We start from the raw sequence: 17,328 nt of genomic DNA on the forward strand, positions 1-17,328 counted from the left end.
ATTAAGTGAAATGGCATACCCTCACTTTCTGTATAAAGCTAATTCTCTATTATCAAATTATTATGTGCTTTAAAAATCTAAAATATTTAACAAGAAAATACAGTTAAATACACGAGTAAAGTTTGTAGCCTTACTACATTAAAATAAAGACATTCTTAAAAGTGCTGTATACATGAATATTAAATATACCGTCTGAAACGGGTCTACATTTACAATAATTGTATGATTAATACCAACATTTATGCATGTTTACAGACGTGATGTGGTGAAGGGGAAGGCATTAATACGTGCGATAAAACACATCCGCATAGTATCCTCACTCACGACTCCTCGGAAAGTCTTCTAACTCATTGTTCCTCGCCTCCTCGCAGTGCAATTTAAGAATGGAGATGTAGGAGCGAGGAAACGAGGAAGCATATTGAGAAACACCTATAGTTTTGACTTAAGTTGTGAAATGTAAACTCAATTTTTAAAAAACACAAAAAAAGCGTCATTTAAATGTGCCCCGTTAATTTTCTTACAAAATGAAATAACTTCACAGGCTGGTGCAGGGAATTGTGGGTTGGGTTCATGCCAGAGTTGTGAGCTTTTTGTTGATGGATTGCAGTGGTGCCATGTAGAGCAATTCTGTTTCTGTGGTTATGTTTGGCTGTAGGATGAGAGACAACAAGAGCTTTAGGCAGAACCCACGAAGCACCAAAATACTCCAGTGAGGTTCCTGTACTCTTTCCAATGTTAAATTTCTACCACTCTGTGATTCCCTTTTTATGTTGGCATTCAAATTGTATTTCACAAGTCTTGCAGTGACTAAGTCCCCAAAATGACTCCAGATACAGTAAATCAGGTTAGAAACACAAAACAGACAGATCCATACCTGTCAACATTTGGATTTCAAAATCAGGGAGATTGCAAAAAGTGACAGTCTGCGTTCGTTTTAATAGCACTAAAATTATATTATAAATATACTATAGCATGAAAAACAACGATTAACAGCATAAGGATTATTTGAGGATCTATTTGAGGAAAACCCTTCTACCCCTCTATTTTCAGCAGCCTCCCCATATGTTTCGGGAGATAGGTGTAAAATACAGGAGACTCTCTGGAAAAACGGGAGGGTTGACAGGTATAGACAGATCACTTGCCCTTGTAACTTTGTATGAATACCTTTACACATGCATGACTATGTCATCTAATTAAGGTTCCAAAAAGAGTTCTTTATAGCGATATAATAAACATTTTTGGTTCCCCAAAGTCAATTTTAATAGGTTAAAATAATTTTTCCATACAAAGAACATTTTGTGCAACAGAATGTGGACGTTAAGTTCTTTTTAGCACCATACACTATAAAAAAAGTTGGTTCAACTTAAAAAAGTAAGTTACCTGGTTGCCTTCAAATTTTTTGTTAATTCAAAGTTAAAAACGATTTAACTTTTTTGAGTTAAAGGATAATTCCGGTATTTAACACTTTGAGTCTCATTTCTGTTTTGTTTTGGATGAACTACAGTGATGGACACAGAAATTTTGAATATGGGCCGTGTCTTGAGTTTTTGACTCGTTTAGAAGCGTCTCTTGACTGCTTCAGAATGGAAGTCAATGGCCATGCACAAACATGTCATTAAAACAACACTTAACATTCATTTTCAAAACTGTGCTACTCACCGAGTGGTTCGTGGTGTTCGTTGATGATTAAAAACAAGTTGTGTAGCGAAATACAGTTTCTGTCGTGTTTTATTTGGCATTTTGTAAAATTTCATTGACTTCTCTTGGAAGACTCATTGTTCGCTGATATATCACTCCGCCGCCGGGAAACAGAAAAGGGACTGTTTACATGTGGTTGTAGTTTTTTCGCTCGGTTTCTCTCAGAAGAAATTTTTCCCATATTTGTAGGGCTGGACCAGAATATTCGAATATTCGTTCCGTGGGTTGACATTCGATTTTCAGTTTTGAGATTCGAATATATATATAAATATTTTACAGCGTTAATGGAGAGCTTTTGCCAAGCAGGAAGTGCGCTTCACGCTCCCGCTCTATAGGTGGCGCAGAGAGACCAACATCCATAGCCAACAGCCACCAAACGCACACCAGTGGAAGAGATCGCCTCAAACGGAAAGCGCGCTTCCTGCTTTGGCATTCACGGTAATAGTGTTGTAAATAACGTTCAGTTTCTTGCAAAAACTGATTGATTTGCTTCACAAGACGTCAATATGTCACACGGAGTTATGGGGGATTACTGTTGTATTGGATATATATGCTTTAGCTCTTAAAGTGTGCGGATCTGTTGACTTGCATGACGGAGCACCGGGGTTTCTGCAAAATATTTTCTTTATTGTTTTGCTGATGAAAAAACATATTCGATGGTGTAAGTGTTATAAATAAACTTGATTTTGAAAGTATGCTACCGTTTTATTACAGTTTGTTGGACTACGTTCATTCATGCTTCAGACTCAAATATAGAGCGGAAGTATATACGCGGTTGTGAGGTATCTGAAAAAATAGTTCCACTATAGCAAATAACACGGATTGAAATCATACATTGCGGCAATATATTTGTTTTTAATCATCAACGAACACCACAAACCACTTGGTGAGTAGTACAGTTTTGAAAATGAACGTTAAGTGTTGTTTTAATGACATGTTTGTGCATGGCCATTGACTTCCATTCTGAAGCAGTCAAGAGACGCTTCTAAACGAGTCAAAAAATCAAGACACGACCCATTGTCAAAATTTCTGTGTCCATCACTGTAGTTCATTCAAAACAAACCAGAAATTAGACTCAAAGTGTTAAATACCGGAATTATCCTTTAACTAATATTTTAAAGTTGAATGAACTCAAAATTTTAAGACAACCTGGTATCTTACTTTTTTAAGTTGAACCAACAAATATTTTTACAGCGTGCAATAAAATAATTTGTAATTTGGATTTATGTGTATTAGGTAAACATTCATAATCATGCAGACCTAATATTTGTTTAAAATTGACCTCAGTGCTGAACAAATCGAATCTGAAAAACTGAACAGAACTACATGCACTGTTTCTGCCTTTTTAATGGATTTATTAGTTTGTATGTGGAGGGCTTTATGAGACATTTGGCATACAGTTAAACCACACTGTATACCAAAATATTACTCATGGGTACAAGAGGAGCACTGTACCTGTACTGGAAGTCATGGAGCAGCTGTCCAATAAGGATGGGAATCAAGGCCGGATCGAAGGGCGGGCGCTGCAGGAAGGATGTCAGGGGGCTCAGAGGATCTTTTCACCCTTCAGCCCACTGTGAGGAGGGGCGGCAGGGCCGGGCTCCTCTTTCCACTTCCTAGGGAAATAGAGCACATTCCTGAATCTAACCTTAGAAATGCACAGGAATAAAGAGAGGTGGGGTTTTTATTTGCACAACTAACAAAGATGTCAAAGTTGAACGCATAGGTGAACGATGACGCATGACTGCAGTGTGTCACAGTTGTATTTTGGTGCCATTAAAAACATTGTTTTAAACAAGACAGAATGAGGATAAATGTCACACAATGCATTGAGGTGTTTGGAATATACAGGAGTTCAGCTTTAAGAAGAATTTAGGCTTGGCAAAAAAATACCCACGGCACCAGTGGCGGCTCGTGACTGCTCATTTGAGGGACGCTAATTCAAAACATGTGTACTTCGGAGTATCATGTGTGTTGCTTGCGTTTTCAAAATATGTGTTTGTTGTGTTTTGTTAACCATGTGCATCACGTGTTTTGTCAAAATAAGTGCCTGCTGCACACATGTTGAAACTGTTTATGATAAAAGAGACGCTCATGTTCACAAAATACACGCAAGACACTCACTTAAAGCAACACCAAAGAGGTTTTTTTACCTTAAAATAACGTTTCCAAAAAAGTTTCAGTGGTTCATCCACACAAAACAGGGTGAATGGCGCTTTCACATTCGCTTTGCAGCCCTCTATCGGCCAAAACCGCACTAAAGAAGTTTCCAACCGTCGGGTAGTGGTCATGTAGTTCGAGTTAAAACTACAAAAACTTGCTTTACGGCAGACCTACAATCCAATCATAGCCATCTATGCTGCAGTATTTACGACAGTGGTAATGAACAATTACGCTTCTAACCTGTAGGGGGAGCAAAGAGCCAGAGTTCTTTAGTGTTGCTTTAACACTAAACTCTGATTACGTATGAGATTATGCGAGTATCTGGCAAACGCGAGCGTTTCTTTTATCATAAACCCTTTAGACGCGTCTGCAGCAGGCACTTATTTTGACAAAACACGTCATGCACACACGATCTCTCGATGCGGAGAACACATAATTTGAACAAAGGAACCACACACATGACGAACTACATACATGTTGTGACGAACTTCGCATCGAGCTTCCTCGAAAAAAGAAGTCACCGGCCGCCACTGCACAGCACATATGCAAGTTTATAAAGACATAGCTCGGGTCAATGACAAAATATTGTAAAGGAGGATGAGCAAATATTACCAGATAAACTTGGAATCAATACATTTTTATTACCTTTTTGCTTGTTTATCTTTGCATTTTTTTGTATATTTGAATAAAACTCAGATTTCATAATACAATGTGGTTTGCCATTTTGCCAAATTATGAAACAAAATATTCAATAAACCCCTAAACGTTTAGGGTCAGTTTTCCAGACAGGATTTAATTCTAGCAAGACTAAAATGCTTGTTTGAAAACAGCTTGTGTTGACATATCTTAACACAGGGGTGTCCAATACGTCCAGTCGATCGCAAAGGCAATGCTGGTAGTAATGGTGACAGCCCTAAATTATGCAGTATAGTCCTAACACACATTTAAAGTGTTATTAAAAAAATTAACTGTGTTTATTAGCAGGTAGGTCTTGTAGGCTTTATCATTTTAAAAGTAGATCGCCACACAAAAAAGTCTGGACACCCCTGTCTTAACATATAGGCTATCAGTGCCATTGTTTTGTCTCAAAATGCACACCAGTATATTTTTTTCAAGGTATGTTTGTAAAAACTACACTGTAAAAAATTAGCTGTAATTATGTAGCTGGTTGCCAGTAACTTACTGTAGAAGATAAAGACTAAAAACATTTCATGTTCATTTGACTTTAAACAAACTGTTGCGAGCAAAAAACATAAATGTAAAATCTACAGTAAGTTACTGGCAGCTAGTTGCCAGTAATACCCAGTAATACTGTAATTTCTACAGAATTTTTTACAGTGTACTTAAATATCCTAAAATAACTAAGGCCTAGTCCTGGTTTAATCTAAACCCTGTTTGGGAAACCACCACTTAGTGTTTGGTCCATTCTGTACCATACATCTCATATTTTGATGGTTTAATCTAACCTAAGAGTCACTGAAAGCAAAAATTGTATAGAAGAAAACACTGTAAAAAATCCGTAGAAATTACAATAGTATTGCAGCTGGATTGCCGGTAAATTACCGTAGATTTAAATTTATGTTATTTACTGGCAAGAGTCTGTTCAAAGTTGAATAATTTCCAAACATCAACAAGTCTTTATCTTTACAGAATAAAACTATACAATAACAGCCTCATGCAAAGCATTCTGGGAACCAGAAATCATCATCAAACTTTTTCTGTTTTTTTTGCTTCAGATTTTGTTTCCCAGAATGTTTTGCTTGATGCTGTTTTTCTAGTTTTATTCTGTAAAGACAAATACTTGTAAATGTTTAATGTTCATTTAACTTCGAACAAAATGTTGCAGGTAATAACATAAATTTAAATCTACAGTAAGTTACCGGCAACCCAGCTGCACATTTCTACGGAATTTTTTTACAGTGAAGGTAAAAAAGCTGTCACTGGGACACAACCCTTTCAAAAGGCCCTAATATGTACCATTTAGGTATACTGTATAGATATGTAAATTTAAAGTACCAATATGTACCAATGTACACCTTTGAGGTACTAATATGCAACCTTTAGGTACAAAAATGTACTTTTCGAAACGATAGCCTATCTGCCCAAGTGAAAGCTTTAGTGCCTGTCAGGTCAGTGCACGTTGTCACATGTCTGTACAATTTATAAATTAAAATTTTGTTGGTAAAGCCAAGGGCTTATTATTTTATATGTTACCATTTTTGCTGTTTTTATTATTTGTTTTGCATAATTGTTGACAAAGTGGAAAGAAATGTAATACCAAAGACGTACAGAAGCAGGGTAGGTGTATTTTTAGACCCATTACTTTGAGTAATATTTAGTAGAGTCAAAACTGACTACTATAGCTCAGATCTTTTCTAATATGATGAAAGTGTTGTATGTGGGTGTTTAAAACCACAGCACAATTTTTGTGGTAAATCCATTATGCATAACGACAACAATTCCAGACATGAATCCATGCACAGCAGCATTTACCTTTCCCATGAAACCACATGTGTAGGTGGGTCTTACGGGAATTAATCAAACTCTGATTTCTAAAGGATTTTCCTGGAGCTCAATTGAATTTTCTCAGATTTACAGCATTAAAACAATATCTCTGAATTTCCGGTTGGCTTTAAATATAATAAAAAAGCAATCCAAAGAACATCCTGCTAATTGCAAACGACAGGATTGGCCCACTTTTTTAATGAATTTTGCTGGGAATTTTGTGATCAGATCATAAACCCACTGATAATGAGTAAATCCACATTTATTGTTCATATAATAAAGGTTAAGTAAACATCTTTATTTAGGTTTCGATTTAACTAAATCTGATTTACTGCAGTTTGACCTATAAAAAACAATGTTTTTGTCATCTGACTTTCACATACACAATCTGTTTGAACTGTGTGATGGTTCATATCCTCAAAGATGTTCTCTATAAACATAAAGTAGATGTATGTTCAATGTTTAAGTGGAAATCCATATGGTTAAGGTATCAAAGCTTGGTTGTACTTTGCCACACAAGCTGGTACTTTAAATCTCTAAATAAGCATGAATGACTTTCTATGGCTCATTTTATTTGTTCATGAAGTAAAATCATAAACATCAGTGAATGAGAGATGGACATGAGTGTGTATTTGTTGCTGTGCACAATTACTGACTTGTAAAATGAGCCATGCGTGTATGTTTAGACCAGATGGTGCAAAGGGGGATTTGATAAACTTAACATATGTATGCCATGTGCTTTGTAACAGGTGAATGTGTCAGCTATTGCTAAATAGAAGCTCTGTCTCCATACTTCCCACTGTATCCCTGGATTTTATTAGGATGTTGTATACACACTTTAAAGCTATTAGCCTATTAATGTCATAATTGTGTAATTTAAAGTTGCAATTTAAACATGCATGTAGCTTAACACTACAATGTTTAACCCTTAAATGCATGACTGTTTTACCAGTCATTGTTCAGGTCTTCAGTGACCTGGAATGTTTATCTATATGCTTCGCTAACACCTAAGGGCAATTAAGTGACTTGAATTTACTTTCCGGCATGTTTCTATGGGGGAAATTAGCGTACCAGACACCCACACTAACACACGGACAACATGCAAACTCCACATAGAAAGGCTCACTGGCTTGGCCAGATACATCCCATGAACCCTCCAACTGTGAAGCAACTGTGCCAACCACTTAACCACTGTGTTGCCCATCATTTTAAATTGCTGATAAGAAATAGATTGAGAAATACTAAGAAGGTGGAGGTATAACTTATATATATATGAAATAAAAGAGGAGGGTACTGGATAATGCCCAGGGTCACTAAAATATGCATCTAAGAGCCTGTCCCCCTTAACACCGTAAATATGTGTTATGTTACTAAAAAAAGTAACAGCTGGTTTTCTCTTTGAAGACACACATGGCAAGCCAAGCACTGATGTTAGTGGTTGTAAAATGAAAGTGTGCAATGTAACCTGGCAGTATCTATGCAGGTGCATCATAGTTCAATTGGCCATAGAGGATCTGCATGCACAACATCATTGCATTGCTGTTTATTAAAATCAGACACAAATCTTTTATAAATAAATATTTAAAAAACATTTACAAACATTTATTTCTAATAATAGATCTTCCACAACAGAAAACACTTTTCTTAAAGCTGTCCTGCGGGATTTGGGATAATTTCCATAAGAGTGTAAACACATAATTTCTTTAACCATTGAATTGTTTTTGTTTTGTTTGGGCGACCAGTGAGAGACAACGTTTGGAGAACTTGTTTGAAAACAATATTTTGCAATCTGTTTTTATGATGCTAGTTTTACAGAAAACAGACACTAGCTTTCATATTTAGTAAGATAAATCGACCAAACCAAATGTTTGTAAAAATAATAGTAAAAATAGTAACAGTAAATTGGCTTCAAATGGCAGTAGTGAAATCTCTAATTGAGAATGATCTGATTATGCATTTAAAGGTGCAGTATGTCATTTTTTGAAGGATCTTTTCACAGAAATGCAAAATAATATACAAAACTATATTATCAGGGGTGTATAAAGATCTTTCATAATGAACCGTTAAGTGTTTATTACCTTAGAATGAGATGTTTTTATCTACATACACCGAGGGTCCCCTTCAATGGAAGTGTGCTGCTATTTTTCTACAGAAGCCCTTAACGGACACTTTTTTTACTAAGTTGTCTCCGACGATGACATGTTTGTCCTGTGGCGCTACTGTAGCTTCTCTATGTGTTTTAAAAGCGAGGGGTGAGCCGTGGACTAAGCCGTTGGTTGCAATTCGCAACCTCACCACTAGATGCCGTTAAAATTGACACACTGTATCTTTAATAATAAATACTGTTAATTAGGATACTTTAGCCACTACAATAAAAACACATAAACTAAAAAGCTTGTTTATTGACATTACACTGTCAGAAAAATGTATAAAACTTTCGGTTGCTGGGGTGTTACCCTTTGTTCTTTACAGGTATATAACCAAATTCAACGTTGTACCTTTTGGGGTACATTACTGTACCTTAACTATGTAACGTTTCACTGGTACAATGGTTTTTCTTAAAAGCACCCAATTATACAATATAATGTACCCCAAAAGGTACACATTTCAGTGTTGTATACCTAAAGATACAAAAAGGTACCTCATGGTACCACCCCAGTGACAGAAAAAGTTTTGTACCTTTTTCTGATGTTAAGTGTACTTAACCTTAAAAGCAACTTCAGTTCTGTCAAGTCATCGATCTGTTGGTCTTCAATGTCTTGGTATTTATGTCACACTATTGGTGATAATTGACTGAAACTCTCAGAATATTACTGCCAATAATGTGAGTTCTCTGATAAATGTAAACTGAATCGTTTCCTCAGGCTCTGTATAAGGAGAGCAGTGTGAAGCTTTGAATCTCCTCTGTTGAAGCGGGTCTTCCTGTTCTGTGTGATCTGTACGGGTCTGGGATTTATCTGATCATCAGATGGACACAGCATGCTGAGACTCACATACCTGAGTCTCAGCTGAAATCCTTGTGTGTTTGATTAAAGCCAGGAACTGGAGAAGTCCAAGAGTGTTCATGTTAAAATTAAGTAAAGTAAGAATTTCAATGTGCAGGAAACGGCGCATATGACGATAACAGCATTGAATGTCTTTTAGTGCCATGTTGGCAGAACAAAGAATATTACAGTACAAACTTTTGTGAGCATTAAAAAACGGACCAAAATAAACTGGGCCTATAAGGCTATAAGACTACTTAAGCATAGTCTTAATTGTAACCCTAACTAAACTAAAATACAGAAATAATTATGGCAAGATAAAAGGCCTTTGCAAATCTTACATTTTCTGCCAATATTTTCTAGTCACTTTTAAATTTTATGTACTTATAGATTTAAGTTTTAAACTACAAATATTTTCAAATGGAGATGTAATGAATTGAAAAACTGACCATTTCAGGGGGCTGGGCTTAAAGCAACACTATGTAGTTTTTTTACCTTTAAATAATGTCTCTAAAATAATTTCAGTGATAGAACAACTTTTAACTGGACAAATTGTACTGTTGCTCCAACCTGAGCAGCCTCCTAGCTGCTACAAGCACACTCTGAAAGTGGCAGTGGAGGGTAGGAAACACAGCCCCGCCCCATCCCCCTGCCTGCAGAAGAGTGTCTGATACCAGGCACTGTTGCGCTTTTCAACCACATGGGGGAGCTGTAAGTCATTTTTACATGGAAACTACATAGTGTTGCTTTAAGGTGGTACTCAAACTGGGGGACATGAGGTGGTGCCAGGGGGTCCCCCGTTTTATGACATTTTATTTAAAATACATTAATTTATTATAATCTCTGTGTAATCAAACATCAGAAAAATATAGCTACTAACCAACAACACTACGGTGTATAATTGAATGTTTTGTTTAACTTAAATTCTAAGTTTGAAAATATTTTTTGTCATGAGTAGTCTTTGGGGGGCCATGAAGGGATGTACCTTACAAAAGGGGGAGCACACGCCAAAAAGTTTAAGAACCACTGGCTTAAAGAATTAAAAGTCTCCTTTGGCCTAAGCCCAAACCTAAGCCTAAAATCTGATACCTACATGCATAACCTACATGCAAATTCAAGATCGTCACATATTATATCATATCATAACACATGCTAAACAGAAGCAAACAACAACAATTCTAATGCTAACACCCTACTGAATAATCCAGAAAAGACCAGCATGAGCTGGTAGCTGGTTTTAGCTGGTTTAAGGTGTCAGAAGCTGGTTTAGGCTGGTTTTCCAAGCCTGGCAAAGCTGGTCAAGCTGGTGGGTCAGCTGGTCTTCCAGCCTCACCAGCTAAGTCCAGCTAGACCATCTTAAAAAGTGACCAAAACACAGCTAGACCAGCTTGCTACACCAGCAATACCAGCTAAAACCAGCTCACCAGTTTATGCTGGTCTTAGCTGGATTTTTCAGTAGGGAGTAGGGGAGAACCGGGGCGAAAGTAACGTGTGACAAAAGTAACAAATCGATTTTTTCAAAGCCCTCACTACATTTGATTTTAAACTATGACAGCATCTTTAGCATGCAACCTTTCACAAATATCACATTATTTTATTATCGTTTCCCACCAGTGGCGGCCGGTAAATTATTTTTCAAGGGCGCACAATGCGAAATTCAACAAAACATGTAATTAGCCAGCCGTGTGTGTGGGTCGTCATGTCAAAATATGTATTTGGCTCATTGTGAACTTATGTGAATCTCATGTCATGTCAAAATATGTGCCTGCTGCAGACGCTTTGAAGGGGTTTATGATAAATAAGACGTTCACATTTGTCAGATACTGTACTCAATTAATCTCACGTGTATCAGAATTTAGTGTTAAGAGTATTTTGTGAACTCTTTTATCACAAACTCTTATGACGCGTGCGCACCAGGCACGTATTTTGACATGACGCATGATGCACATGAGTTCACATGATGCACCTAACACATATTTTGACATGAAGAGCAACACACATGACCATCCGAACACATATTTTGAATTCACACCCCTTGGAAGAGAAGTCACCGGCTGCCACTGTTTCCCGCTGGTAGGTCTGGAAAGCTGTTTTCAACCATGGTAAGTAAATTAATAAAGAGGTCATTTTTGGAATAACACGTGTTTTACATTACTTATCGATCTACAGGTTATTTAGTGCTGTAACACATCCTAAAGTTTGCCTTCTCAGAGTTTTTTAGAATAAAATAAATCGGGTTTAAAGGCGGAGTGCATGATCTCTGAAAGCCAATGTTGACATTTGAAATCACCTAAACAAACACGCCCCTATCCCAATAGAATCTGGACCTTCTGTTTATAGACCCGCCCCACACATACGCAACCCAGGCAACGATGTCGGTTAGTAGACACACCCCTTACTGCTGATTAGCTACAAGTGTGTTTTGGTAGTCGGCCCGAATCCCTTTTCCAAAGCGTTTTCCGATATCGTGCACTCCGCCTTTAAATGTCAGTTCCTTGTTACTTTTTTCCCGCTGCTAATACTGTTATGTTGATAATTTATATTTAATTCTATTGAATTTTTATTGTGTTCATACTGTGGATTTTTTTTTATTCTCAACAATTCAAGTTTGTACTGTTGGGTTGCTTTTGAAACATTTGATGAAACTAAAATTTAAAATAAAATGAAGATAAAGGACAATAAAGGTCATAGTCTTGTATATGTTCTAAAAAAGAGTGTAACACAAAAATCAACCTTGTTTTGTTGTGTTACTTTCGTCCCAGCTGATAGGTCAAAAGTAACAATGTGCTACTTAGGTTTAAAGTAAAATTATACTAAAGTTGTTTTACATTTGTTTAAAATTCCACCTGGTATTAATAGACCACACTTGTGAGTTATTGACCACAGCAAAATATATCTCTGTCTAAAACATTAGCTTTTAAAATAATTTTTTTCTAAAAAAATGTACTTTTGGCCCTGATCTCCCCTAATTATTGATTTTTTTTTTTTTTAACAAAATACCATTTAATAAGTTCATATCTTAAAACAGGACAGTATATTAAAACTGTTTTGAAAAACTACCCAGAGATTTGAACTGACTAAAAAACTGGAGCAGGTTAGCATGAACATATGTTTTGTTTTATCCAGGAATTTCTAACTTTTTAAAAATATTTCTGAGATTGTTTATATTGAACTAGAAATTTGGCTGTCCTTTGCTGTTTTGCGATGTTCCCTCAGCTGGTTTGCTTTGTTTGTTGCAAAATCCCAGTCAGGAGTTATTGCTTCCCCGTGAGGAATGAATTGGCCTTCATTCAGCTGGTCAGAGTTCTCATTCACGGTGCATTAGTGATAATTGTGAGCTGATCTAAATGCATCACTGTGCTGTGTCTGATACCTTTATGGACAAAACATTTCCCGGTTTCCAGTAATGAGACGAAGAACGTTTGGAATCTGTGACTAATGCTGCTGTAAGGATGACTGTTCGCGTGATGTATACGAATTAACACACACATAATGCTGGACACCTGTGTCCTATCTTACATAGTCAGAATTACATAGAGTCAATCTGGAACACATCAACATCAGACAGGCAGATTCCTATAAATGAGACAAATGGGGTTGTCTAGCTGTTACTTGTAAATTATGCCATGGTGAGGTCATATGAATCTGTTTAATGGGTGTGTTTAAGTATTCTTGTAAGCATGCATGGTGGGAAAAGTTTGACGGGCAGCTTATGAAAAAAAAAAAAAAAAAAAAATATATATATATATATATATATATATATATATATATATATATATATATATATATTATGCATTTTTATATTTTAATGCATCCTACAGATGACAGTGCATCTTTTACTGTATTAAACCTAATCCTGTACATGCTGAGTGCAAATTGCATTTTTTATTAAATTAAGGTTAATGAATTAAGTACAGTAGACATCTATAAGTCGTATGGTCTTACACACCATGTGTATATCTGTATCAACACAATCTTTTGCAATCTGACCTTTTATGAAGCAACATGAAATACCGTAGTAAACTACTCATCCATTGTTTAAAAAGTACGTCTGCCTCACTTAATGTAAGTTACACAAAAGTTATACAAGGCAAACAAATGACACTTTGACTAAATCCAGATGGGTGAAAAAGGTTTATGGCAGCACGTTGATGTTTGTGTTCTGATTCATTAGCATTAGGATGTAAATTTGATTCCACTTCTTATGTAAACGATGCTGTGGATTTCACAATGAGAGTCAGCTGGTGCAGTTAAGGTTTGCTATCGTTGCTTGTTTTGTAACAAATGCCTGAAACATTCCAAGAATTTGAATACCAATGCTTATTACATGTACGCTAGTGGGTTTTCATTATAAGATGCTAATTTTTTTGTTAAAGGGATGCACTTTTTTGAAAATATGCTCATTTTTCAGCTCCCCTGGAGTTAAACATTTGATTTTTGCCATTTTGGAGTCCATTCGGCCGATCTCCGGGTCTGGCGGTGCCATTTTTGGCGTGGCTTAGCATAATCTATTGAGTCGGATTGGACCATTAGCATCGCGCTAAAAATAACCAAAGAGTTTCAATATTTTTTTGCTATTTAAAACTTGATTCTTCTGTAGTTACATCGCCCTTGGTAACTTTCAACAGCAAGGGACTATTTTTGGGCACTGCGTAATATCATTGCGCCTCCTGCAGCCATGTTACAACAGCAAAGTCCTTGATTATTACGCCAGAATGACAGTATAGGCCCTAGCCATATCTGCCTAGAAAATCGCAACTTTTAAGTTTCTTTCGGTCTTAGTACACAATGTAACTACAGAAAAAAATATTGAAACTTTTTGATTATTTAGCGCAATGCTAAAGGTCTAATCAGATTAAATGGATTATGCTAAGTTATGCTAAATGGTACCGCCAGACCTGGAGATCGGCTGAAATGATTCCAAAATGATAAGAATAAAATGTTTAACTCTAGGGGAGCTGGAAAATTAGCATATTTTCAAAAAAGGTGGAGTGTCCCTTTAATGTTGTGCCTGGCATCCACACTACTTCAGAGTTTTCGACTCTTTAAAGTGGAGACTTTAGTTTGAAAATTGGGGTTGCATTTCAGTTTAGAGAAACCAAAATGGAGACTTACAAAAACAAAGGCATGGCTGTCCAGATTCTCTCCATTATTTGGTCTTCTGGATCATTGCATATCCTCACCTGATTCCCCAAGCCTCTATCATATGACCATTACGCTCCCAAAAGACAATAGGCTTGTTCGAACTGATGCGGTGCCTCAAAAACCAACATGGGATTGACATTAAACTGCAGCAAGAATTATTCAAGAAATCATACAAAGGAGTCTGGTTTCAAATCACTTTTGCTGTACTTTTAAGTCATTCGCCAGTTCTTGCGGAGCTGTCAAGTCGGACACAGCTGTTGACTCACCCCAACAACCGACTGCAACATGGAGACAGAACTGCAGGGTTGTGCTTTTAAAAAGTTGTCGTGCAGTTAAACTCGTCATTTTGTTAAACTGCAGTTGTCTAAATGCACAAGAGGAAAGCAATCCACTCTTTTACACTATGTGCATGACCAGAATGCATGAATGATCATGACAGATGTGTTTTCAGTCGTGTGTAATGTGGACGGAGATCCTTTCTAAAACGCCAAAATTGAGGATCGTTTTAAATTGAAAATGCTAATAGTTTCAAGCTATGATTTCTTGCATTGTTTGTTCCTTAAGTCATACATGTACACAGACGTTCAAAGCATGATATTGCGACATAATGCAATGCATCTCCCTGGCTACATACTACATTCTTCTGTATGCACAAGCACAACCTATGTGTACAAAGTACGTGCGGTTAACAAAATCCTAGTGCGTGTACTCAGAGGCGTCATGCCAATTCAAATTGAGGGGGCACGTGCCCCCTTGGTTTTTTTGAGCCAATGGATTTTTTATCCAACCTCAAAATCAAATAAGCATCCATTAATCTGTTATTTGACTTTTAATCCGTTTAATATGCACAATATTATACATTCTGTGCTGCATCCTTGTCACTTTTCTGAGATTTTCGCCGTTTTGATAGTGTTTTGATCATGTTACATTACTTTTATTCTGGCGGCAGCTGACGCTGCAGTCAGCGCAGTCGCAGACGTCATCAGCGTCTGGGCGCGCTCACGAGCTCTCTGCTATTGCTGGCTTGCTGCTGCATTTGGCTATCTGAGGAATTAAAACATGTTAGAAACCCTCACAACATTTCCAAACCCCAGTACGGTAATGTGCAGTTAACCTCCTCTGTGTAGAAAATGTATGGTTTTAAATGTGACCGTCTCAACTTTATATTAGTAGAGATTCATCTTTTTGGCACAACGCCAAAGTTCGCCAGAGTTCACGCGGGGGCGGAATCTCACATGCTCACATATAAGGTAAAATTTAATGCAAAAATCCGTTCCTCTAATAATTTTATCTACACATATTTTTTAAAATCATTATTGAACATTAAAATCAATCACTAAAAACGTGGCTATAGCTTATGTCATTTTCGTTGTTTATATTCTTTATGGATTTAAAATTACATTAATTTTATATGATGCAGTTGTTGTGCAAAATGCATAATGACACAATTAAACAAGCCATTAAGACTTAAATAAATAAAACATGCCGTTTCAGATGTAAATATGATGCAAATGTGTCATTATTCCGATTGAATAGTATTTGATATGAAAGTTAGTCATCACTTTTATTTTGGAGGTTTTTGCATGAAAGCAGGGGTGTTCAGATTGTTAGAAATGTAAGTGCCATGGAAAAGACTGAAAGCTCTATAATATTTCGTTTGATGTCTGTGTATGCACAAATTTCTGTGAGCTGTTGACACTGTGCCCCCTTAAAAAAAATTGGTGCATGACGCCCCTGCCTGTACTATTCTGATGACAAAGGTTGCATCCTGTGCACTGTACGCAGACACTCACGTATGGGTAAAAAACTGAACTATACTTATAGCTTAAAGCTAGTAATTGTGACACAAGCTCATTTGAAGAACGCTGGCTAAGCATGCGTGCTTGTGTACTTGAAGTTTGTTTCTGGCATTGTATATCTTATCTTAGCTCTGTGACACTCTTCAACTGGGGCAATGATTTACTGGACGATCTAAAATTCAATGAGTCATTGGTGTTTAGTGATGTCTATTCCCTCCTTCCCTCTCCCATCTCTGGTTCGAGTTGGCCAAAACTGATCTCATTGTTCTGGCTGGATTTAGACACAGATAAATCAAAACATGGGATTTTCAATAAAAGTGCTGTAAAACATTTTAGCGTGCAGAACATAGAAAACATTCTGTAAAAACGTCATTAATGAGGAAGGTTTCTTACAAAGAGTGGTCTGGATGCAATAGTTTTGATTTTTATGTGAATTTAGTTGTGTAAGACGATGGATGAAACAGATCAGTTACGGCAGATCCGTTTACGGGAATGCCAGTCCCACTTGACCAGAACCATCCCACCATTTATTTAAAACCTTGCATGTGATCATAGGCACAGCTGATCCATGAAAATGCTATTTTCCAAGCTAGCAAAAGAACAGGCCACAAAGTGGTGAAATCAAAGTGCAAAAAAATGCTGAGTCATTACTAGCATTACAACAGATGTGGACAACGGTAAAAGTCACTGACCAAATCCCAAATATGAGGAGCTCAGATGCAAAACGCCACCTCTGTCAAAAATGAGTATATTACCCAAATAATCTCGGAACATATTATATGTTCATCAAATCCTTTCCCATCAAATGCACTTAATTCTTAATGGCCTCGGGCCATTTAGAAACCTAACTCTCAATCATCTAACACCACTCTCATCAAAGAGTATAAAAGCCACTCCAACACAGTCCTACTTGCCAATAAATCAAGAAAAACAGCTCTGTGAATGCACCTTGGCCGATATCGGAAGCTAGTCATTACAGTATGACTTGAAGGTTGATAAATTATGCTGTAATTTTCATTCTTTTTTTTTTGCCG

Source organism: Misgurnus anguillicaudatus, chromosome 18, assembly GCF_027580225.2.
Source record: "Misgurnus anguillicaudatus chromosome 18, ASM2758022v2, whole genome shotgun sequence".
NCBI classification, from domain to species: domain Eukaryota; kingdom Metazoa; phylum Chordata; class Actinopteri; order Cypriniformes; family Cobitidae; genus Misgurnus; species Misgurnus anguillicaudatus.